Here is a 24,336-nt window from a genome sequence, read left to right as displayed (position 1 = left end):
AGCTGGAGAGCCAAAGGTTCCCTATCCCTGCACTATACTATATCATACACCACAGTGGTATCAAATAACACGTTATATACTACATAACACACTAAAGTACACTTATCATATCCTATATACTACATTAGACAACACACTATAGTGTATTACATCACACTCCTTTACGACTCCTTAATTCAGCTGACTGGTGTGTGTGTGGGGGGGGGGGGGAGGGGGTGTCAGACCCTCAGTCACCTGATATTGTTTACCTTGAGTATCGGTTGTCAATATTCTGAATCTGAACTTTTAAGTATATACCATAAATTTTAAAAAGCGTTATACTCTCTTTAATGCCTCTGACCCAGGTGCTATTTTTGTATTATATTTCCCACATCCTGCCATGCAGTGCCGCCCTACTTTGACTGCATAAAGCTATTTGGTACCTATATACTTAGGGTCATATTTTTATTCCTACTATAAAGATTATGTTGTACTGTGCAGACATACTTTCCACAAACAAGTACAGTGCTTTATACTTTTCCCAGTACCCACAGTCACTGAGAAGACATGACAACCACTAAGATCTCCATCATTGTGCAGGAGAATTATACTGCCCTCTGCTGGCCACTGCTAGTAGTGCTTGCAATGTATCCATTGTCAGTATAGTAAAATCCAGTACATCATCTTCACACACCAGCAGGCCCAGAATTTTAGTTAGCCATAAAAAGCGCATACCTGTGGATGTCTTTATGGAGAAGGTGTCTTCTGCTCAGGGTTAGGACTAGGTTATATTGGATGCATTGTGAGTCGGTGCTATAGTCCCCATTAAATACTTAAAAGGAACCTATCACCAGATTTACCCCAATACCTTGCTATGGCCAACATCTGCATTCGGTATTCCGTTCAGGGATTCCGCTCGGGGACCCCCGATCGGAATACCAAACGCATTTACAAGCGGTGGGCTTATGAAAGCATAGACTATGTGTTTTCCATGTGGTGTCTGTACGAGTCATGCAGAGAAGAAAGTAGTTCATGGCTGTTGTAGAATATGTCATATTGATGGCCTATTCTAAAGATAGCCTATCAATATTAGAAAGATGGATAAACCCTTTAAAGAGGTTGTCCAAGAATTGGAGCAACCCATATGGCAGGCGGGAGGTCCATTATCCGCCACCACTGTCCATTCAGTCTTGAGTCGGCTCCTTCTTGCTAGGAGTACTGCGCCTCATGTGAGCGCTGAGACCAATTAGAAACAGGAAGTACAAGATTATGCTCCTTGGTCACCACAAGAGCGCTCTAACTTTTTAAAGGGGTTGTCTTGGCCTTTTTTTTTTTTTTTTATGGCTACTTTACTGGTCCCCCTGTACAATGGCCCCTTCACTGGTCCCGCGTACTGTATGCGGACCAGTAATAGGTCATTATATTGTGTGGGGGCAGTGATGGGGGTTAACACCCTGTAGGTGGGACATTATAGAGTGTGGGGAAGTAGGGTGAATATTAAAAGGATTATCAGGCTTAATTTTTTATGGTCTATCCTCAGGAAGAGCCATAAATACCTGATAAGTAAGGGCTGACACCTAGCCCCATCAGCTGTACGGAGTCGCTTCCACTGCCCATCCTGTACTAAGTACAATGCTGGAAGCAGAAAGCTCTGTCTGTTGTACAGCTCAGCTCCAACTGACTTCAATATGTGCTGAGATGCAGTAAAGGTGCCTGGCCCCTATACAGTAGGCAGAGCTTTCTGCTTCGTAACCTGTGTTGTGTCCAGGACAGACACTATATTTACATATTTGTTACATATTAGTAACTTTGCCCTTTTAGGGTCCGATTACACGGACTAAAGTGGCGCTGATTCTGACACACTAACTCGCATAAGAATCAGCACTGAATAAAAGACTACCATTGACTTCAATGGGTTCCATTTTCCACGCGGAACACATTGAAATCAATAGGAGGGTTTTTTCAGCGCTGATTCTTACGCGATTTATCGTGCCAGAATCAGCGCCACTTTACTCTGTGGGAACAGACCCTTATAAAGACTACGGCCCTGAAAAGTCCACTCTCACTTTTGTCGCCACCAGTAACATCGCTGCTCATCTAGTATTTGTACTTATATACAGTGTATAGGGGCTATAATTATTTAGATTATCTGGTTGAGGATCTGTATTTATTAGGGGATCTGGTAAGGGGTCTATTTAGGAAATTGTATCTAATATGTTCTGAGGTCTGTATGTGTTGGGAGGGGGGGGGGTCTGTGGATTGTATTAGTTTAGGGAATTTAGTCTGTGGTCTGTTTTTTTTTAGGTGTAGAATAATTTGGGAGTCTGTTTTGGGGTTTGTATTTATTTTAGGATCTGTGAGTTCCTGTACAGTTAGCGTAATTCACACTGCCAGTATATATTGACATAGGTCCAGTGGCGTAACTACCGCAGAGGCAGCGGAGGTAGCTGCCACAGGGCCCGGGCCATTAGGGGGCCCGGTGACAGCCGCTACTGCTGCGGGGTTTTGTTTTTTAATAGGCCGTTACGGGCCCTATTTACTTGCCGATCCTGGCTGGGCCGGGATCGGCAAGTGACACCGCAGGCCCCTCAAATACTATCATTATACTCGGGGTCTTTGCAGACTCCCGAGTATAATGATCGGCGGACTGGGAGAGGTAAGGGAACGTAAAAAACACTGTTACTTACCTCTCCACGATCCTGCCAGGCCTCCTTCCTACTTGTCTGATGTCTCTGACATCACATGAACCCGGCCTGTTTCCCGGGTCATGTCACGTCCGACGTCATAGAAGAAGGACGGCAGCGGAGAAGACAGCGTAGGAGCCGGGGGACAGGTAAGAAACAGTAATTTTTTTATGTTTTTATTCCTCCAGGTCTCCGATTATTATATTCTGGGGTCTGAAAATACCCCAGAGTATAATAATTGTTTATGGATGTCCACTATGGGCTATAATACTGTGTGCCGGGGCCACTAAGGGACATAATGCTGTGTGCAGGGGCCACTATGGGGGATAATACTGTGTGCAGGGGCCACTATGGGGGAATAATACTGTGTGCAGGGGCCACTATGGGGGATAATACTGTGTGCAGGGGCCACTAATGGACATAATACTGTGTGCAGGGGCCACTAATAGACATAATACTGTGTGCAGGGCTTACTAAGGGACATAATAGAGTGCGGAGGAGGAGGTCGGTCGAGGTCTTCGGCGTTGGTGTCGGTTGGGGGGGGGGGGCCATGTTAAAAGTTCACCACGGGGCCCCGCCATTCCTAGTTACGCCACTGCATAGGCCTTTGACAAGGGGACATATAGTTGTTAATGCTAGCACATAAAAATTAAATGATGATGCCTATAGACATGGCTGGGAAAGTAGTGTGGGAACAGCCTGGGGTTGACAATGATTTTACTTAATCTTATACGTCCCGATTTATTTTGGGTAATTTTTAAGGTCTTTTACTACATAATGCTGAGATGACTATTGGCAGGTTCAATACCAAAAAACCCAAGCTGCATGAGAACCTGCGAGTGATTTAGTGATAACTACAAACCTAATGATTGGTTCCACTTGAAGCGTCAAAAAATAAATGTCATTGATTGTACATTGATAAGTTGTACAATTTTCTGATATACAGATATAGCAGAGTTAACCCAAACTTTTGCAATTGGCTAAAGTGCTGCAGTGTGATATTTTACAATAACCAATGTTTATCATGCAGCAGTTCTGGTTAATTCTGCTACATCTGTATTAAATGTATCAGTTTCTTATGGTTTTCAAGAACTCTGCTTGCTGCCATCCATTGTTTACTTCCAGTGAAAAAAATCAGTCCATGGTGATGTGCTGGACACTCAGGTGCACTGCTAATTGCAGTCACAGCACAGTAGCCAGAAGTTTCTCTTGTAACTTGCAGTGCACCTGTGTGTCCATCACGCATGATTTTTGTTCACTGGAAGTAACAAATGGATGACAGCAAGCAGAGATCTAGAAAGCTGTGAGGAGTTTTTGCAGAAAGTATTTTAGAAAATTGTAGAACTTTTCATTATACCAACAATATACCTCCAGCCGTCCTGGGTTCAGTAGACAGAAGATATGTCCTGATTTCAACTCATCTGCGTTTCCAGCTGAGTTGAATACAAGCCTGGTGAAGCAGGGATCCGCCAGCTCCCTGCTTCACCATTCTGCCTCTGCCCTGGGAGGGTAGGCGTGATGTGATGGCGTCAGTTACATTTTGACTGCAGCTCCCCGAAGCCCCCGGGACCAGAGACAGCAGAGAAGAACACCAGGGGAATGGGTCAAGGTGAGTATTAAGTTTTTTTCAGTTTCTTTGGAACCAGGAGAGGGACATAATATTGTGGAGGCAACTGCAGGGGTGATTTTAATCAATGAGGGGAGGCTGGAAAGGGGACATTGAACTATGGGTGCAGTTAAATGGAGTAGATGTTCCAGGGTCAGACACATTTTAGTTTTTTTGTATGTGCGGTTTTGAGGGCTGTAACATTTTTATCATATGTGTTATTCAACTTTCTGCATCTTTTTTCAGTGACACACGGGGCTTTATTTTTATGTTGTTTTTATTTTTGCATGTGTTTTAATTTTTTTTATATCTGGGAAAATATAAACAAAATAGGAGGGAAGTCTGTTTTTCACTTTTCATTTTTCTTTTTATTTAATAATATACTAAAAAACTTTATAAAACAGTTTTATAGGCATATTATTTATTTTTTTTAATAATTTTATTTATTTTACTCAATTAATTAATTAATTAATTAAGTTATTTATTTTACATTGTGTCCCGTTAAGGTCATAATAGACATTTGGGGACATGTAGTCACTTTTTTTTTTTGTTGGCTGATTTCCCCTGTAACTGGGGCTGGTACATTTAGCCCCATTTGCAGGAGAGAATCCAGCCTCCTGCACGTTAGTATAAGACTAATAGAGCTCATCCGGGTCCTGTAGGACTCAGCAGCTCTTAACTGAAGCTGATACCAGCGGATCACTTATCCGTTGGGTCAGAGGGGACCCGCAACATGGCGGTGCCTATAGCGTTGTATACAGCTCTCATTGAGCACTCTATACACAGCGATCGGTAAGGAAGGGAAGGTACCGTAATAAACCTTCCCTACCTTCTCTCTGGGAGCTCCAGCTGAAGTTAAAGCCGGCTCCCCATTTCAGCAGCTGCACAATTTCGTGCAGCTGCTGTGTTCTGCTTGGTCGTACCAGTAGAACTAGACAACCATCTTCCAGAAGTATATAGTCTATGGACCGTCCAGAAGTGGTTAAACCGGGTGCAACTGGACGGAGACATTAAACTGTGGGGGCAACTGGAGGTGGACATTAAACTGGTGGCAGCTGGAGGGGGGCTTTATACTGGGTGGGTCAACTGGACAGGGGACTTTAAACTGTGGGGGCAGCTGGAGTGGGACATTATACTGTGTGGGCAGATGAGGGGGATATTACTATACTGTGTGGGCAGATGAGGGAGACATTATACTGTGCGGGCAGATGGAAAGGGACATTATACTGTGTGGGCAGATGAGGGGGATATTATACTGTGTGGGCAGATGGAAAGGGACATTATACTGTGTGGGCAGATGAGGGGGATATTATACTGTGTGGGCAGATGAGGGGGACATTATACTGTGTGGGCAGTATAAGGGGGAGAATTATACTGTGCGGGCTGATGGAGAGTGCCATTATACTGTGTGGACAGATGAGGGGGACATTATACTGTGCGGGAAAATGGAGAAGTGCATTATACTGTGTGGGCAGATGAGGGGGACATTATACTGTGCGGACAGATGGCGAGGAGCTTTATATCGTGTGGGCAGATGGGGGGATATTATACTATGTGGACAGATGTAGGGGAACATTATATTGTAGGTGCCCTTGGAAAGGTACTTTATACAGTGGGGTGTTATACAATGTAGGGGCACAAAGAGAAATGGCTGGATTCAACGTGCAAGTAGGTGGGGTAAAAATTACCACGCTATGCACAGGTTCTGTCCCTCTTTCTGTCCTTGGATAGATGGGTAAACAATAACATTTATTTGCTGAAACTGAACAACCCCTTTAATGCCTTTGTGTTACATGTTGTGTCCGTCTTGTGACCAGTGAAGGACCTCTAACATTTTCCTCCTTCTCTTGTGCTGTTTCTCTCTATTTCTGTATAGACTATGTCTAGTTACCCCCTTAGGGGCTCAGTGGGTTTTCTTTTATATTTATTGTAGCTGTGCCATCCTGATGTCAGACTATCCTGACTATGTGTGTAGTGAGGGCTGATCTTTCTGTAGAGGGGCCCAGTCTCCTCCTGAGGGCCTGTTGTGGCCGCCCAGTCTCCAGCACCACAGCTCTGTAGTTTCCTTTACAGCCTGTGACGTGCTGTGTGCACAGGGAAGTGAAAATGAAATTGCCTTTTTCCGAGAATGGCTGGCCGGGGGGGGCGGGCTCACCAATGAGGAGGCTGCAGCAGACCCCTCCCCTCCCTCCCCGTCCTTGTGCTGAGCAAACATGTAACAAACAATTCCTGGGAGGGGGGACTCTTCTGCCTGAGCTCTCTCACTTTCCTCTCCTTGTTTTGCTTTCGATCTGGAGCCGTCACTTTTAGTTTTGATCCTGCGATCATTCACTACTGGTATGTAACTTGCATTTTGCAGCGCACCTTGTCGCCATCTGGGAGAGCAGCAGATACCAGTGTGATCTGTAGCCTGTAGCTCCTAGCCATGTCCACAGTCACTACACACAGGAAGCACAGCCTCTTACCAAATAAAAGTCATCTAGAGCCAGGCTGTAAGGAAGCTTTACCATCCGGGGCTGCAAGAAGGTGAAGTTTACATTACGCTTTTGGATTTAGGATTGCTGGTGCCACCCTGGCAGGCGGCTGTCTATGGCAGGGCTACATGCCAGGCTGTATACTGTCTCCAGGATGGGCAGCTGCTGCAGCAGGTAATCGCCTCTTCTTCTGGATTACCCCTGTGTTATAGCAGCAGTACAAGGTGAATAGCTGGGCTGAGACTCCAGCTGACAGGCTGCTATTTATGACATGAGGTAAAAGCTTCCAAAATAGCTGTGATCTCAACCAGTACACACTGGGAGGACTGGAGGCAGAAGCTGCACCGCATAGGGGGAAGTGCACTGGTGTCTTTTATATACAGAGAGTCTGCTGTTCCAGACGGATTGATGTGTTGTCATTGTATTTACTACATTATAGCAGCCCTGGCCATGTTTGCTGTGACTAAATGCATTGGATTTTATGCCCCCACATGGGTTTATCAGCTTCTGTGTACTTGTCATCTAAAGGATTTACTAAAACTTTTGTCTAGGCTACATAATATTGTGATTTTATGTATCTCTTGCCTTTCCTGTATATATAACATGAGGTTTTACACTGATCTGTCTGATATTTTAGTAAAAATGTCCCTACCCAGCTATGTTTACCACCAAGTGTGATCTGTTCTGCCCCCTAGGCCTGTGCTTTAGTCATGTTAGTTGCTGTCTTGTGACTGATGTCCTCTTTTGAGACCCCTGTTTGTATCTTGCTACTTGTTTACATCGCCTTTTCCTTCCATGTCACTATAAGGAGTAAAGCTGCCAGGGGCTGAAGTGGTTAAAGAGCTCTAAAGCTTCTTCTCTCCTTTCAGTCAAGTAAGTTTGTTGATTGATGTCTGTCATGGCCAATGGGATCTGAGGGCTGAGTGTAGATCAGCCAATCCCTGCACTTGTTACACGTCATAGAGAAGGAAGGTCTGTGCTGGCAACTTGTAATAAGCAGCGGGGGAAGGGACTTGCAGGCCCAGGCTGGCTGTCTATGGTACCATTGCCTCCATCTAGTTATCATACAGAGAAGCCACATGTTCCCTTCTCGGTCCTAAATGTTAGAGGCAATAAAAATATTCTTGTGTTTTATGCTTTGTTCTTTATAGATTTATGTGTAAAACAGGGGACACATCTAAAAAGCCGAGCATAGTGTGATATTTACTGAGCTATCTGTATAGAGCCTCTTGAAATAAGTTATACAATGTAGTAAACTAGAGGCGTAACGAGCACCAGGACGGGACCTGTAACAGACCTCCCACCTATTGTGTGCCATTGAGCCCCAATAGACACTGGGGCCATAATATAGCAGAATGTCTGCACCACTAGGCGGAAAGCAAAGAGGAATCTGAGGAGGTTTTCTGCTTGAGAATCCTCTCCACTTTCCAGGCCTGGACTTTCTATTGTGGCTTTACTTGCTGGTTAGCCTCAGATACAATGAAGATGATCAGTGGTAGTCTGCCTTGGGATCTGCAATTGAAGCAGATTCTGTGGCTAGACCGTGCAGGACACTTCTTGTTTTGTATTTATTTATTTTTTTTTAGGCCCGGTTTACATCTGCATTCGGGTCATTCCCTTCCCCTATCCTCATGAACTATGCGGAGAGAAAAGTCCTGCAAGCAGCACATTTCTCTCCGTATTTTTTGTGCGGAAACCACACGGACCCCATTATAGTCTATCGGGTTGGCAGGTTTCCTTAGGTAACCACTTTTCTATGCAGATAGGTTTCCAATTGGGGGGTCCCCAAGTGGGCTGTCCAAACAGAAACCCGAACGCAAATGTGAACCTGGCCTTAGGGCAGGCTTTACGCGCGCTCCCATTGAAGTGAATGGGAAATATATAGAAGCGCTCGCGTGTACAGCTCGGAATGAGCCGAGCACTTACGCCGTGTGAAGGGGCCCTTACTGTTCTGAAAAAGAAGCATCTGGTGCTGACTCTCACTGACACTAAGGGTAAGTTCACACAGGGTTTTTGGTCAGGATTTTGAAGCCTCAAAATCCTGACCAAAAAGACGGCTCTCATTGAAAAAGAAACGAGCTGCTCATTCTTCAGGCCGTTTCGCCTCGCGATTCGGCCTGAAGACACTCCCGACTGGGCCCATTCATTGGGCCTAATCTGGAACGGAGTGCGCGACTGGATGCTGGTGCAGTGCACCGGAATTCAGTCGCAGCAAGCCGTATTTTGGACCGGAACCTGAGGCAGCCTCCACCTCAGGTTCTGGTCCAAAAAAAAAAAACGTGTGAATTTAGCCTTATTCTGGTCAAAATTTGGATCTCAATTTGAGGCAGAATCTAATGGATTTACTCCTATAGTTATGCCCCTTGTTGGAATCTTCTGTGAATCATAAGCTACAGTAGAAAATGAATTAGGTTATTTGCTGTGTGACACCACAACATCTGTCATCTATCACTATTGGCTACCTGCAGACTCTAAACATTTTTTAGATATTTTTAACTTTTGCAACTTCCTTGTGACTTCAAGAGAACTTGTCACCACTCCTGATGTGTCTGTTTTAGTAGATAATTGTATCACCATGAAATAATTCTGGAATATCTTTATTTAGATTTCTGTATTGCACCATTCTGTTTATTCTTCCAAGATGTTTATTAATAAAATAACAATTAAGTGTTACCAGATAGGACTCATTCACACGTCTTCCTTATACAGACTTGTGATAATCAGAGAAAGCACACCATCCTTGTCTGTGTAGTATTTCTCACACACGGGTCTTGTCCGTGAAGTATTTCTGTTTGCTAATGTGTTTGGGTCTTTGTATGATACATCTATATCAAAAAACAATGACAAAAAATGTATGTGCTATGGAAAAAAAAAATATGAATAAATACATATACATATGGATCTGTATTCTGTCTGTAAGAAATGCAGATGGCATGTGGATGTGGAAAATAGATGTGTAAGCAGGGCATGGACCCCCCCCCCCCCCCCCCCCCCGAACCAAAACACATTCCTCATTAAAAAAAAGTGGTTACTGTAGGAAATCCACGGACCCTACAGACTATAATGGGGTTTGTGTGGTTTTCGCATGAACAATGCAGGGAGAAAAGTACTGTAATGGAATCCCCGAACACAGATGTGAACCGAGCCTAAGGCCAGGTTCACACACGTTTTTTTGGTCCACCTCAGGTTCCGGTCCAAAATACAGGTAGCTGTGACTGGATGCCGGTGCAGTGCAACAGCATCCAGTCGCACACTCCGCTCCGGATTAGGTCCAATGAATGGGCCTAGTCCGGAGGAGAGAGTGTTTTCAGGCCGAATCACGAGGAGACTCGGCCTGAAGAATGAGCACCTCACTTCTTTTTTCTGGGAGCCGGAACAAACGGCTCCCAGAAAAAAAGAACTGAATGCCTCCTATTGATTTCAGTGGGAGCCGTCTTTTTGGTTAGGATTTTGAGGTGAATACGGCCTCAAAATCCTGACCCAAAATACCCTGTGTGAACCCGGCCTAAGGCCCCACGTTGTGGAAAACAGCTACAAAAAGCTGCAGAAAAAAACGTTGCGCAAATGCATGTTTTTTTTTTTCTCCCTTTATTAAATCTATAAGAAAAATGTCCGCGTTTCCGCAGATAAAATTAACATGCAGCGTTTTTCAAAAACGTTTGTTTTCGAAAATGCAGCTTTTCCCGTGGTGTTTTATTTTCTGCAGTGTGTGGACAGGATTAGCCAGGATCTCTTTTACTTTGTTGGTACTGTGAAACACAGCGTTTATTTTCTGAAATGTATAGTGTCTTCCTTAGAGCAAGTCCCAGACATATTGGGGAGAATTTATTAAGTTTGGTGTGCTGACCTGCTTGGTGTGTGATACATCTGAATTAAAGGGGTACTAATTTAGGTGCCGCTAAAACTGAAATCTACTCCAGTTGGAAATTGGCATAGATTTTAGGTATAATAACTCACACCAGTTTTCCGCGGGTTTCCTTAGGCAACCGCTTTTTTTTTATGTGGATTAGGATTCTGTTCAGGGGGTCCCCAAGCAGATTCCCCAAACAGAAATTTGTGTGCAGATGTGAACCAAACCTAAGCTTTCCCCACCCTATCCCTTCTTGGTTTCTTCCTTCTTTTGTAAAAAGAGGCAAGCGGAGTGCAGAAGGTAAAGTAGTGCTTTGGTATAAGAGGTGACTGTGTGTCAAAAATGTGCCACATTTACAGCCAGAAAAACTGGCATAGATGGGTTATTAAACTTCCCCAATATATTTTTTAACTGTTAACTATCAGTGCAGCAAAAATCCTGGCTTGTATGAACTCTAGTGTCATTCCTTCACTGATCCCTAAGGGTAGGGTCATGTGCAAAATATCACAAGTATTTTTTCCTGTAGTAACTGCGGTAGAAAGTGGAGGCTGAACATGGTGGTTCTGCCGTAGTCACTTACACAGGTCTGCACATATATTAGTCCCTTTCAATAAAGGTAATCATTGTCTTGAAACCACTGTGGTTTCAGCGCTGAAACTACAGCCATATACGGTTGGACACTTCTTTTTCCAGCTCGCTGAAAAGAAATGTCGGTCACTGCCTTGTGTTAAATACAAAAGGAGGGAGATTTAAGGAGTATTTTTTTCACACTGATAGACATAATTGACTTCAGCATATGCAGAGTTAGATTTCTGTCAGCGACATTCTGCCGCCTGTTTTTCCTTGCAAGCCTCTGCGGCAAGGAAACACCTGAAATTGTGATGCTGGATTAAGTCACAGAAATGGATGAAAATCTCATCCACTGTGTAGCTACTCATAGCAGTGGCTAATCCACTATACTCACTGCCTTTGTGGCCTGTGACTCACGCCAGGTTCACACTAGCACTGCATCTTCGTTGTTCGGGTCTCCTGACAGACTTGAACAACAGAGATGGACTGCTAAAACAATGGTTACACACAGAACCTGGCGAATCCCTTTAACTATAATGGGATATGTCGAGTGTCTGTTGTTATAAAACTGAAATTGGTTGGAGGAAAATGTCCCCCTTGCGGGACTTTCTCCTTCACTGATTTTCGGCCGGGACTCCGCTACAGATGTGAAAGTAGTATTAGGCCAGGGGCCCACGTAGCAAAAACGCCGCTGCATTTTACATTAACTTCTCAGTTATATCTGTATGGAAAATCTGGCATTTTCTGTATAGGTATAATTGAAGCAGAAAGTCTGCAGAGGAAAATTCTGTGGATTTTCTGTGAAAAGTGCTGCGAGAAGAACCACAATGTGTAGCCGCCACGTTTTTCCCTACAGCATTTTAAGGCTCCATGTAGAAAGGCCGCAGCCTATGAGTGAGTTCACATGGAGTTTTTTGGACCGGAACCTGAGACGGAGGCCGCCCGCTCCGCCCTGCTCCGCTCCGGATTAGACCCAATGAATGGGCCTAGTCGGGAGGCGAAACAGCCTGAAGAATGAGCACCTCACTACTTTTTCTGGGAGCCGGCACAAACTGGCTCCTGGAAAAAAACACAGCCGTCTTTTCAGTCAGGATTTTGAGGCGAATACAGCCTCAAAATCCTGACCAAAAATCCCTGTGTGAACTTACAGAGTAAACGTGCGTGTATTTTGGCAAAATACACGTGTAAAAATGAGACTCCCATTGACTTCAATGGCATTTTCTTTTACACGTGTAAAAATACACGTCAAAATACACATCAAAATACATGTCAAAATACACGTGTAAAATGTCATTGAAGTCAGTGGGAGTCTTATTTTTACACGTGTATTTTGCCAAAATACAAGCGCGTTTACTCCGTGTGAAGGGGCCCTAGAGTGTTTTTGCTTTTGTCGTTTAAAAAAAAAAAAAATCAACTACCTGTCATTGGTCCTTGATATGAACTGCTATATATTACTATTGTTTTGTATAATATATTATTGTGTTGGAATATTTTGGTGGTATATTCTCTTGGAAGAGGATTTTTTGGACCCTGTAATTTTGTTGGCGCGGTTATTTGTGTGCTTTAGTTTTATGTGATATGTTCTCATTTTTGAGGGGGGGGGGATCTTTGAAACCTCATTGTTGTGCAATATTATAGCACAAAACCTGAAGCGCTCGTTTCACTTTTATTTTTAGTTCCTCGTATGGTTTTCTTTCCATCTGACATCTTTTTTTATTTGTGTGATATAGACAAGCATATAGATACCATCAGCTCTTTAGAATAATGGATCGGCAATGCACATAAACACCTGTAAAGACAACCTGTATGTGGTCACGTGGCTCATAAGAAAACTGGATGAGTGAATGCTTCCCAAATGTTTGAGTTGTCTTCTGTGTAGCTAAAGTTCAGAAGATGTTTCTGTAGCATCAGCAACTCCCTCTCCTTATCTAGTCGGTGTGTAAATATGGAGTGGCCTTTTTGCTTGTGCTTTATCTAAGAGCTCAACCGTCATGAAGTCTCCTGAAATGCTCAGATTAGAGACCTGAAGGGAATGGCACACACCCCTGTCAGCAAAAAAAGCTCAAGAATGTCGGCCTGAATGGGTTACTGTTGAGCCGCACTCTGGGAAAACAGGTCTGACAACTGGAAGTCCTGAGTGTATAATTTCACATTGGTCTAACAACAGTGCTGTATGTGGGGCCTACAATCACAGGTATTCACTTACTTGTAAGACAGGTGGGTTTTTTACCATGGCTTGGTGGGGGGGATTTATTAAGACTGGCGTTTCTTACACCAGTCTTCTCAACCAGGTGCGCAACCAGGTCCGGCCTCTTAGTAATTCTAGCTAATGTAGATGCGCCTGATCACAGATCTACGCCATTCAGATGCTGGGGTAGGTTTGTGGTATAACTCACACCAGTTTTGTGGCACGAGTTTTAATAAATTTGGTGGACTGGGGTGGTTCACACCCCACTCCACCTACTGTCTTAAAAAAGCGGTAAATGGGTTGCAAAAAAAGCACCAAGCTGAGGATGCACATTTTATCTACTTTCTTAGTAAATGTGGGCTGCAATGTTTATAGGTGTATGGATTTTAGTAGGCCGTGAATATGCTGGTCATACACTTCATATAGCTGTCCGGCTCAGGTAGGCAAAACCTCTATCTTTACACTGGCCGACTCCAACCTTGACCCCTCATAAATGGCTGACTGCCGTGCTCAATCAGCAGTGAAGCCCCTCTAATTCATTAAAAAGCCAGTGCTTGAATTGCTATGAAAGTTAATATGAAACAAACTATAAATCTAATTAATTATAGATTGTCAATAATTGTAATATTAATCTAATAATATAATCAAAACGTATTTACGGTAATCATTTTAGTTATAAGTCAGATTCGGTGACGCTTTTCCGTCTCCACTCTAAATTGGTCCTGGCTTCAACTGGTCAGCCTCAGGCCTGGTTCACATCTGCTTTTGGGTTTCCGATCGGGGAGTCTTCTTGGAGACCACCGAATAGAAACCTAAACGCATAAAAAAGCATTTACCTACGGTAAACCCACAGACCCCACACAAAACATGCAGAGAGAAAAGGGCTGCTTGCAGGACTTTTCTCTCTGCATATTTCATACGGAAACCACACAGACCCCATTATAGTTTAGGTAACCTCTTTTTTTATGCATATAGGTTTCCGTTTGGGGGGTCCCAAGACTTCCCAAACGGAAACCCGAGCATAGATGTGAATAGGGCCTAAGAAACCAGCTATTTCTCCAGACGATTCCCGCATACAAATTATGCTTGACTTGGCCAGGCATGCATGTGTTCTTTATGTAGAGAGAGAGTAAAGACCCTACTACACAACCCAATGATCAAACCAGTCATTGGGCTCATGTGTTTGTAGAAAGGTTTGTACTTGATATTGGCCTATGTGAGGACTCTGCCACAAGTAGCGGATCTACAGTAGATAGCCTGCGGGTGCATTCACACAGAGGATTTTGGTACGGAATCCGCGCGGAAAATGGAACCCATTAAAGTCAATGGGAGGCTTTATTTATGGGAGGCATTAAGGCTAAGGCCCACAGGCTGTAATCGCAGCGCTAAAGCGCTGTGGAAAGAACCGCTGTGTGAACGCATTGCGGTTCTTTCCGCAGCGCTTTTAAGAGAAAGTTCACAGAGTTTTCCTCTGCAGACTTTCTCTTAACATTATATCTATGGGAAAGCCGCTGCCGTTTCCGTTGATATAATTGACATGCTGTGACGTGGGGCCCCGGCCTAAAGGTTTTTTTTTTTGTTTTTTTTTTAATGTAGATTGTGAGCCCCACATAGAGCTCACAGTGTACATTTTTTTTCCCTTTCAGTATGTTTTTGGAATATGGGATGGAAATCCATGCAAACACAGGGAGAACATACAAACTCCTTGCAGATGGTTTTTTACCCTTGGCGGGATTTGAACACCAGGACCCAGCGTTGCATGGCTGCAGTGCTAACCACTGAGCCACCGTGTGACCCCCTCACTAAGGACATTTATCTCCTATCCATAGGACACAGAATAAGTGTCCAGTTGCAGGGGATGTGACCTCCAAGTCTCCCAATGATCATAAGACAGAGGACCGAGGACTTTGTTTATTGTCCCCTGCCTCATGTTACTGGTGTGGTAACACAATATGTACCAGGGCTATAGCCACATCTCATCCCTGGTCACCAATGTTCGTTTCACTTCTGTGGAAGTGAAACCCCAATTAATTTTGCCTCATTTTGCTTTTAGCACACATGCCACAGCCGCATCCTAGGTACATATTGTGTCACCACCCTAACAACCATGTGGCCAGTAACAAGGTGCCGCTGTGTGTAGTCTCACCCTGAATGTGACAAACAAGAAAACACTCACAAGTCAGGTGGTTGTTTGTTTTTTGAGGTACAAAAACCCATTTACACAGAACAATGTGCCGGTGTCCACAGGGACATGCTGCAAACAAAAAATGGAACTGTATGGAGAATGTATGATCGCTTTAGCAGACGTTCCTCTTCTGTCTGTGTGAAAGACCGGTGCCCACAAACCCCAGTTGTCTTGTGATATATCATCAATCAGTTCTCTTCCTTGCCTGAAACAGCCTATCTATTGGTGGCTTATCTCCTCTGAGACATCTTGCAATCTAACTGCATTATCTTTCTTTCTCCTGATGTCTGTCCTATACACATTGGATGGATGTAATGTATGGTGTGGGGCTGACTCCAGCATAGACGCACCACCTAACAGAGGGCGCCCTGGAGGTACGAAGAGGTGTGTACCTCCTCCTAAATCAGGGGAGTCTTCCACTGGGGATTTGAAGCCAAGCATTCAGTATTCCTGTCTTTATAGATATGCCCCATTGAATTCATCTTGACTGTTCACTTACAATCTGTTCATAGATTGTAAGCTCTTGCGAGCAGGGCCCTCAGTCCCAGTGTGTGAAACGACTTTCTTTGTAATGTATCTTTCTGTCTGTATTTGAACCCTACAAATTGTACAGCGCTGCGGAATATGTTGGCGCTATATCAAGATGGCCCATTTTAACAGACTGTCAGAAAATAGAATATTTCCCATCTTTGTCCGTTTTCACGAATCTTTCGGTGGACTGAACTCTGAGGGATCCATGACAATGGGACCAAGACAGATGCCAAAACTGCGTGTCAGTTTTGCCCATATTTCAGGACCATTTTCTCCACTGTCGTGTGAATATAACCTTATACCTACATGCATGTTAATAGATGAGCGTATAGCACATAACTGGAACATGTTGAAGTCAGTGATGTCTATAAGGTTGGGTAAATACCTTGTCACATTGGAGTTTTCTGACCTTAACTTCTGCTCTTTTGTGTGGGCACAGAAGGTTGTCATGGTGCTTCCTCAGTTATCTTACCCTTAGCAGTAAGCACTGCCTGTTTTTTTCCATTCAGTACATGCATATTATGTACCGAATATATGCAATGCTTCTTGTTACTGCTTCTTTATTTATTGATCCACATTTATTATACTCGTGGATGGTTTTGATCACTATCCTACATTATTTTAGAAAATCCTACTTGTGAAAAAATGAACTTTCAGTGTTCAAGTGTCTGTGTGAGAATTCTTCAGAAATAGGAAAATCTCACCAGTGTCCAATGTCAAGTGAAAGAACTGGTGCAAACCTAAATGAAGTATAGTTTGGGTACTTTGCACCAAGTCCGTTCCCTTTATTTGCTTTGAATTGGCAGGATATGACATTTAGGAGGAGTTAGTCAGGGTGACCGTATTCTTTGTTAAAGGGGATTTCCAGGTCTTTTTTTATTTTTATGGCTGTACTGAGGATAGACCATTAATATCTGATCAGTGGGGGCCCAACACCTAGCCTCTTCACTGATCAGCTGTTTGAGACTGTTGCTGCTGGGCCTTGTTTATACAGTGTATGATGTTGGAAGCTGAGGACCTCGTATATTGTATAGTGACTGTACAAAGTTACAGCAGCTCAGCTCCCATTCACTTCAAGGGAAGTTACAGTAATGTCACACAGTGGCTCTACAGTGTACAGAGCCCTCTGCTTTCAGCTCTGTATCGGAAGCAGTCCCAACTGCTGATCAGTATTGGGGCTGGGAGCTGGCACCCCTAGGATCAGATATTGGTGATAAGCCCTCAAAAAAGGATATGAGGCTGTAATAACATTGCAGGGCACTATTAAAAAAAATTACATGATGTGAACAATGAAGGGGTTATGGTACTTGCACCACAGCCTCTTCAAAGAGCTGGCCGAGGGGGGGGGGGGGTGTCTCAGGTGTCAGACCCCGCACTCTTCTTTTATTGATGACCTGTCCAGAGAATAGGATTAAAAAAAAAAAAAAAAGTAGACTTGCACAATAGAATTTATAGCCTGAATTGCCATTATGCAAGAGAGTATTAAGTTGTGGGTTTATTAGTAGAGTTTAATAGGATGTTACATAACACTAAATATTCCTATCAATAAAATAATCGGCATTTACAATCACAATCTCTGTTCTGTGTGACTGCATGTATAATATTCTTATGGCTCTCTTTGCCATAGATGATGTGTTTTTGAGGCTTTAGCTGCTTAGATTTTGGATTTATAGGGGGTATTGTGATAATAATAAGTTATTCCCTAGTCATCTGCCCTCTCACCTGTGTTTGCCACATATTGGGATCTGTCAATCTTTATGTTATAGGGCAGTGCTAGGTGGCGACCCGAAGCAGAAGTGGGTGTTTTGGCATGCACAGCCTCACCTTTGTTGTGTCTAGTTTGCATGCAATTTAAGGGCGCATTCATACAACTGATTTTCACCTGTGAGACTTGGTCCATGTGTGTACTGCATTTACCGGCCTGCACCTTATTCCAGGAGAGGGACCCCTAGCCGTATAGTGTCCCTGCCTCCCACTGACTTGGTAATAATCGGTACAGCTCAGTATTTTACTAGGAGGCAGGGCCTCCTGACAACATAGATGACTTTACTGCTAGGAGTCCCTCTCCCGTCATAAGGTGCAGGCCGGTAAATCCGGGCAAAAGACGGACTGAGTATCACGGCTGAAACTTGGCCGTGGAAATGCGCCCTTAAAGTTTATTTACTTGGTAGCAAGATTGCACTTTGACACAAAAAGTTATGTTTACTATGTCACTAACCCTGTGCCAGTTCAGACATGGTGGTGGGAGACTTCCGTTATACTATATTAATGAGTAGTATATGTGGAACGGTTGTGGGTTTATTATTAAGTCTCTACACTTGACTACACAAATCCACCTTATTGAACACTAAGAATGAGATGTGCTTCATTTTATTTCTAGTAATTTCAAGAGCCATTAAAGGGGTGCTCTACTGACAAAATTGTAAAAACAACTGCAAATAGCACTAAGTAAAAAAAAAAAAAAAAAAAATTTGTAGCGACGTCTCGGTTCCTCTGATGATTAGATGATGGCTCTCCCAGTTTCTTTATTTATGTGGACAACGTGTGACCTGCTGTATTACTGGCATCATGGCTGCCATCCTGCAAGGACAATGCCAGTAATACGGCATGTGGCAGCTATTGCCATCGATTGGTTGCAACCAAAGCCGCATTGTTTGTCTAAAACCTAAAAACAGCAAAATGATCAAAACCTACAGTAACGCCCTAATAGAGCCTTAATCCAGCCATGCACATTAGATTATTGTTGTACGAAATGATCAGCAACTGGACATGTACATGGTGTGAATGAGACTTTAGCATGACAAAAACAGATCGGCCATGCTGGATATTTGTACCTGGCTGTTGGCCGAAAATTCCAGTGTTTGTCATGTCTGCTTTGGTGTGATCAGAAGCCAATTTGCACAGACTCGCTGCCTCACGATCAGGTAGTCTACTTGGTAAAGTTGATGGTGGGATTGTTAGTAGGAAAGGACACTTCACCAATCTTATGGCCAGCAAGTGAAATCAATGTATCAGCTGGCCTTTAGGAAAGTTGTTGTCTGTAGTAGACAGTACATGTTTGTGCGAGGCACCTTCAAGTGTGTTGTACTTTTTTCAGTACGGAAGATTATAGCTCTATTTTTAGAATCTGAAAAAAGGAAGTACAGGAAGGAAGCTAGAAAACGTTAAGAAGCCTTTTTTTATTTCAACTGTATAATATATGTGTGTAATATATACATGCTGTATAAATTACAATATTTCATTCAAGTAATTTCATTCAAAGTTCCAAAATAAATGCATCAATTTAAAATAGGCCTAAAGAGATTAAAAATGATGAAATTGTATAGGATTTATTCCAATATTCCGGTATCTTAGACTACTGACATATTACTTCACCCGTTTAGAGAAAGTACATTCTGGGTTAAGTAATTAAATGTTATCCTCTGCATAATTAAAAATTGTATGATTTTCCCTGGTCATGTGGCACAGCTCTGACAGCGGCAGTGCAAGGGTGTAATCAGGTGAGGTGCTCCGAATGCTTTAAAGGGGTGCGCCAGTTCATATCTTTACCCCCTGCAGAGCCTAAAATAACAAACACTGTATACTCACATGTCCACTTGTCCAGGACCTAGCTGAGTTATTATTCCATCCTTGGTGTTTCTGATTTTTGGCCTGTACATGAGCGGTGCAGTCTGTCCTGTTCAGATGGAGAACCATGGATTGTTTGTATCACTCATATATAGGCAGAATGTCAACAAAAACCATAGACCTAAAAGGTGACTCTCTGCTGGATCCTTGTCCAAAATGGTAAGCATATAGTGTTTGTTAATTTAAGGTTCTGTTAACTGGACCACCCCTTTAAAATTTTTATAAAAAAGTAATATCCAAACAATTGCCAGCCACTCACTTACTGACCATTCAGCCTTACAACAGCCATGTTTGGTGATGTAGGTGGCTGCAAAATGTTGGCTGGTGAAAAAACTTTGTGTAAAAACCTCACCAGCAATTATCGCATAACAAAAAAACACGAGTTTCTAGATTTATTTTCTATGTGGTTTAATCCATGCCATGACACATCGCATTGTATGACTGCACCCGAATATATACCATGAGCGGATTTATGTCCATAAAGTTTGCAGTGATTTATTTCAGTCTGGGATCTTGATACCGGGCTGAATTGAAACAGAAACTAAATCAAACAGTGTTAACTTTTTATCAAACATCACTATCATTTGCCGACGTCACAATAACCTTTTAAGTATCTGCTGAACTGGGAACCTCACTAGTATATAATGGGAACGTGGTCACCCAGTAGTCTCTCCGAGTGCAACCAGTGTATTAGGAGCCTTTCATATTGATCAGTGCAGACAGTAGATTATACACTGGGATGAGTTAAATGGCTTTTGTGGGAAAATGTTTCTCTATAAAGCTGGTCTCACACTTATGTTTATGATATCAGTTTAGGTTAAATTCACACAGGAAGTTGGAGTTGAGTTTAGGGTGGACTCAAAATCCATTCCAAATCCCTTCTTAGAACATGGGGGAAGGAGTGCAGTTGGGATGGTGGTCAGAGACCTAATCAGGATGCTGAAAATGGAATCGCGGAATCGCCGTGCTCGATCTTGCTGCAGTTTTCTATGGTGCAAGATGAAATATCATGCGAAAGCTCCAGAAGTCATTATAGCCTATAAGTGACTAAATGTTTAGTTAAAGGGGTTGTCCAGAAGTTATTTTTTTGCTGGGAGGCTGGGGAAGGTGAAAAAAAATTCCATACTCCTCTGTTCCTGGTCAAGCAGTTCCTGGTGGAAGTGCTCGCCGATCGATTTAAAGAGGACCTTTCACCACTCCCACTAAATCAAGTTTGTAGCATCTCTTAATAGGCATAACCCCACTGATTCCAGCGCAGTTGGAATCATTTCTCTAACCCACTCCATTCCCAAGCAACAGTTAGTTTTGGTGCCTGATGTACTATGTAAGCTCTGTAATGTCAGGTGGGCGGTGTCAGGCAGGAAGTGATTCAGAGCTCCAATGAGAGGCAGCCAGTGTTGACACACCCCTTGTCTGCTCCTGCCTGACACCGCCCTCCTGACACTACAGTGACTAAATAGCATATCAGGCACCAAAACTACCAACATTGATTGCTTGGAAATGGAGGGGACTAGAGAAAAAGTTCTAACTGTGCCAGAATCAGTGGATTGGTGCCTATTAAACCATGTAAAGAACTGGATTTGTTGTAGGTGGTGAAAGGTCCTCTTTAAGCAAGCGAACTTGGATGTGAGTGAAATCCCGGGTGCTTTCCTTAGTGCCACGAGAAATTCCTCCATGAGCACCTGGGTGTTGCTGGACCAGACAGCAACCTGGGACACCCAAGCACCACTGAATGGTGAGTTTGTTTTTGGGTGTTTTTTTTTTTTTTTAAATTTCCCCAGCAAAAATCTGTAAATCCTGGACAGCCCCTTTAAGGAGCATTTCCTCACAAACCAAGCCTAAAAATTCAACGTGAACAAATATTCTTTTAACTTATTTATTTAATTTTCTTCTCCATTTTGGCTCAGGAGTTGAGTAGACATGAAGTGGGCTCCTTAGCTTAGGCTTGGTTAACATCTGCGCACAGGTAACCAATGGGGTCCGTATGGTTTCTGTTCAGTTTCCACCTGAAAAGGGCAAAAATAGCAGAGAAAAAAAGCGCTTCTGGCAGCGCTTTTCTCTGTACATTTTTCATATGGAGAGGGAAATGGAATCCCTATACAGAAACCGGGCGCAGATGTGAACTGAGCCTTACAAAGAGAAGACAATATATGTTATACTGCATATTCTTTCACTACAGGTCAGCCTTCTCAGTTCATCCTGCTCTGCAATGTGCTAGCCAGACTGCATGTTCCATGGGACACATTACGGTTAAGCTTTTCCACCACTTCTCTATTGCAGGATCTTAGTGAATTGGTTATCTGATAGATGGCTACCTTTTCTTTTGTAAGTTCAGGACATGTACTGACCCCTGAAGGGTATCCTAGCCATAATAGTTGTACAAGCATCGAGTCCGTCTTTCTTGCCATTGCTTTATAACCAGTAAGCAATGGTTCCAGCTGTAAAACCTGAAGACCTGCTGCTCATAAACAGCTTATATTGTATACAATTTTTATCACCGTGTCCTTTTCTATTCATGCAGATAGAAAACAAGCCAACTTTTGGCAGAGTTTTGTAAAACGAAACTGTTATTTTCAGACTTGGAGCGCATGTGACAGGAAAAGGGTTAAAGCTGCAGTTTCAGAATCTGTTCTATTCATTTCGGTGTGCGTTCAGACTTGCATTGATGTTTTACTAGAGGATTGCAAGTCCTGACAGAATTGGGAGAAGGTTGTGTGAAGCAGGAACAGTGGGGCACATTCAGAAATATAAAATGTCGTTTTTGTCTCGTTTTCTCTTGCCAAAGGCTTACATTTTACTAAACATGTGGCATAGACTGAAAAACAGCCCAGAACGACATACAAGAATTTGGATTGGTATACCCCACAACCACTGAAATAGAAGAAAATGTAGTCCTTAACTTGTATTTCCGTGCACAGTGCTCACTGACACTGTAGACTCTATATACTCTATATGCTATGTGGAATATGGCATTGTTGTCTTTAGGTGGATTCCGCGGCTGATTCAGCCCCAGCGTCTGCCTTGCGGCAGCACCCTCTGGGCTAGGCCCATTCATTTCAGCTTACTCCTCCGTTGTGGCAGACACATTGTGGTTCAATTCCGATGCGGCTTCCCGCATCAGAATAAGGATCAAAATACGCTATTCCGTGCCCCGTGTGAATGGGGCCTTAGGTGTGCAGACTTCTTACATGGACTTCTGTATTCATATTAATAATGAAAAAACTGAATCTAAAGGGAGGCAGGAAAGAAGGCCACAGTCAAAGAGATTTGGCACATTGAATTTTTTAAAACATTATTCATGTAGATATATTTACCATGGGGAAAGGAGAATTTTTCTGACTGTAATACGGACTATGAGAAGTCTCGCATTCGTGTTATCAGATCTGGCAATAAAGACTACTGTCCAGAAGCTTTCAGCCTGATATGATATAGATAATTGTTATAGACTAGAGATGAGCGAACAGTGTTCTATCGAACACATGTTCGATCGGATATCAGGGTGTTCGCCATGTTCGAATCGAATCGAACACCACGTGGTAAAGTGCGCCAAAATTCGATTCCCCTCCCACCTTCCCTGGCGCCTTTTTTGCACCAATAACAGCGCAGGGGAGGTGGGACAGGAACTACGACACTGGGGGCATTGAAAAAAATTGGAAAAAGTCATTGGCTGCCGAAATCAGGTGACCTCCATTTTAGACGAATAGTGGATTTCAAATCCGGGTCATATGAGAATGTGAACTTTGTGACTATGAGACAGGGATAGCTGTACAGGCAGGGATAGCTAGGGATAACCTTTATTTAGGGGGGAATGTTATTAAAAATAACTTTTTGGGGCTCTATCGGGTGTGTAATTGTGATTTTTGTGAGATAAACTTTTTCCCATAGGGATGCATTGGCCAGCGCTGATTGGCCGAATTCCGTACTCTGGCCAATCAGTGCTGGCCAATGCATTCTATTAGCTTGATGAAGCAGAGTGTGCACAAGGGTTCAAGCGCACCCTCGGCTCTGATGTAGCAGAGCCGAGGCTGCACAAGGGTTCAAGCGCACCCTCGGCTCTGATGTAGGAGAGCCGAGGGTGCACTTGAACCCTTGTGCACCCTCAGCTCTGCTACATCAGAGCCGAGGGTGCGCTTGAACCCTTGTGCACACTCTGCTTCATCAAGCTAATAGAATGCATTGGCCAGCGCTGATTGGCCAATGTATTCTATTAGCCTGATGAAGTAGAGCTGAATGTGTGTGCTAAGCACACACATTCAGCTCTACTTCATCGGGCTAATAGAATGCATTGGCCAGCGCTGATTGGCCAGAGTACGGAACTCGACCAATCAGCGCTGGCTCTGCTGGAGGAGGCGGAGTCTAAGATCGCTCCACACCAGTCTCCATTCAGGTCCGACCTTAGACTCCGCCTCCTCCGGCAGAGCCAGCGCTGATTGGCCGAATTCCGTACTCTGGCCAATCAGCACTGGCTAATGCATTGTATTGGCTTGATGAAGCAGTGCTGAATGTGTGTGCTTAGCACACACATTCAGCTCTACTTCATCGGGCTAATAGAATGCATTGGCCAGCGCTGATTGGCCGAATTCCGTACTCTGGCCAATCAGCACTGGCTAATGCATTGTATTGGCTTGATGAAGCAGTGCTG

At 43.5% G+C, this 24,336-nt stretch overlaps 1 protein-coding gene across 2 annotated transcripts in view; it reads left to right on the top strand.

Moving 5' to 3' along the window:
- The first annotated feature begins 6,474 nt into the window (after positions 1-6,474).
- Positions 6,475-24,336, top strand: part of IRF2 (interferon regulatory factor 2) — a 56,114-nt gene continuing 38,252 nt past the window's right edge. Inside the window, exon 1 of one of the 2 annotated variants that reach the window (XM_075259273.1) lies at positions 6,475-6,606. The gene's annotated coding sequence lies outside the window, so the exon portion shown is untranslated. Of the gene's footprint in view, positions 6,607-7,156; positions 7,617-24,336 lie in introns of those variants that run through there. The other variant, XM_075259281.1, reaches the window with a different exon arrangement.

The sequence above is a fragment of the Leptodactylus fuscus genome, chromosome 1 (assembly GCF_031893055.1).
Source record: "Leptodactylus fuscus isolate aLepFus1 chromosome 1, aLepFus1.hap2, whole genome shotgun sequence".
In the NCBI taxonomy this organism is placed as follows: domain Eukaryota; kingdom Metazoa; phylum Chordata; class Amphibia; order Anura; family Leptodactylidae; genus Leptodactylus; species Leptodactylus fuscus.
Note: the sequence above shows the minus strand (reverse complement) of the source record. Positions and strands in the feature narration are given on the sequence as shown.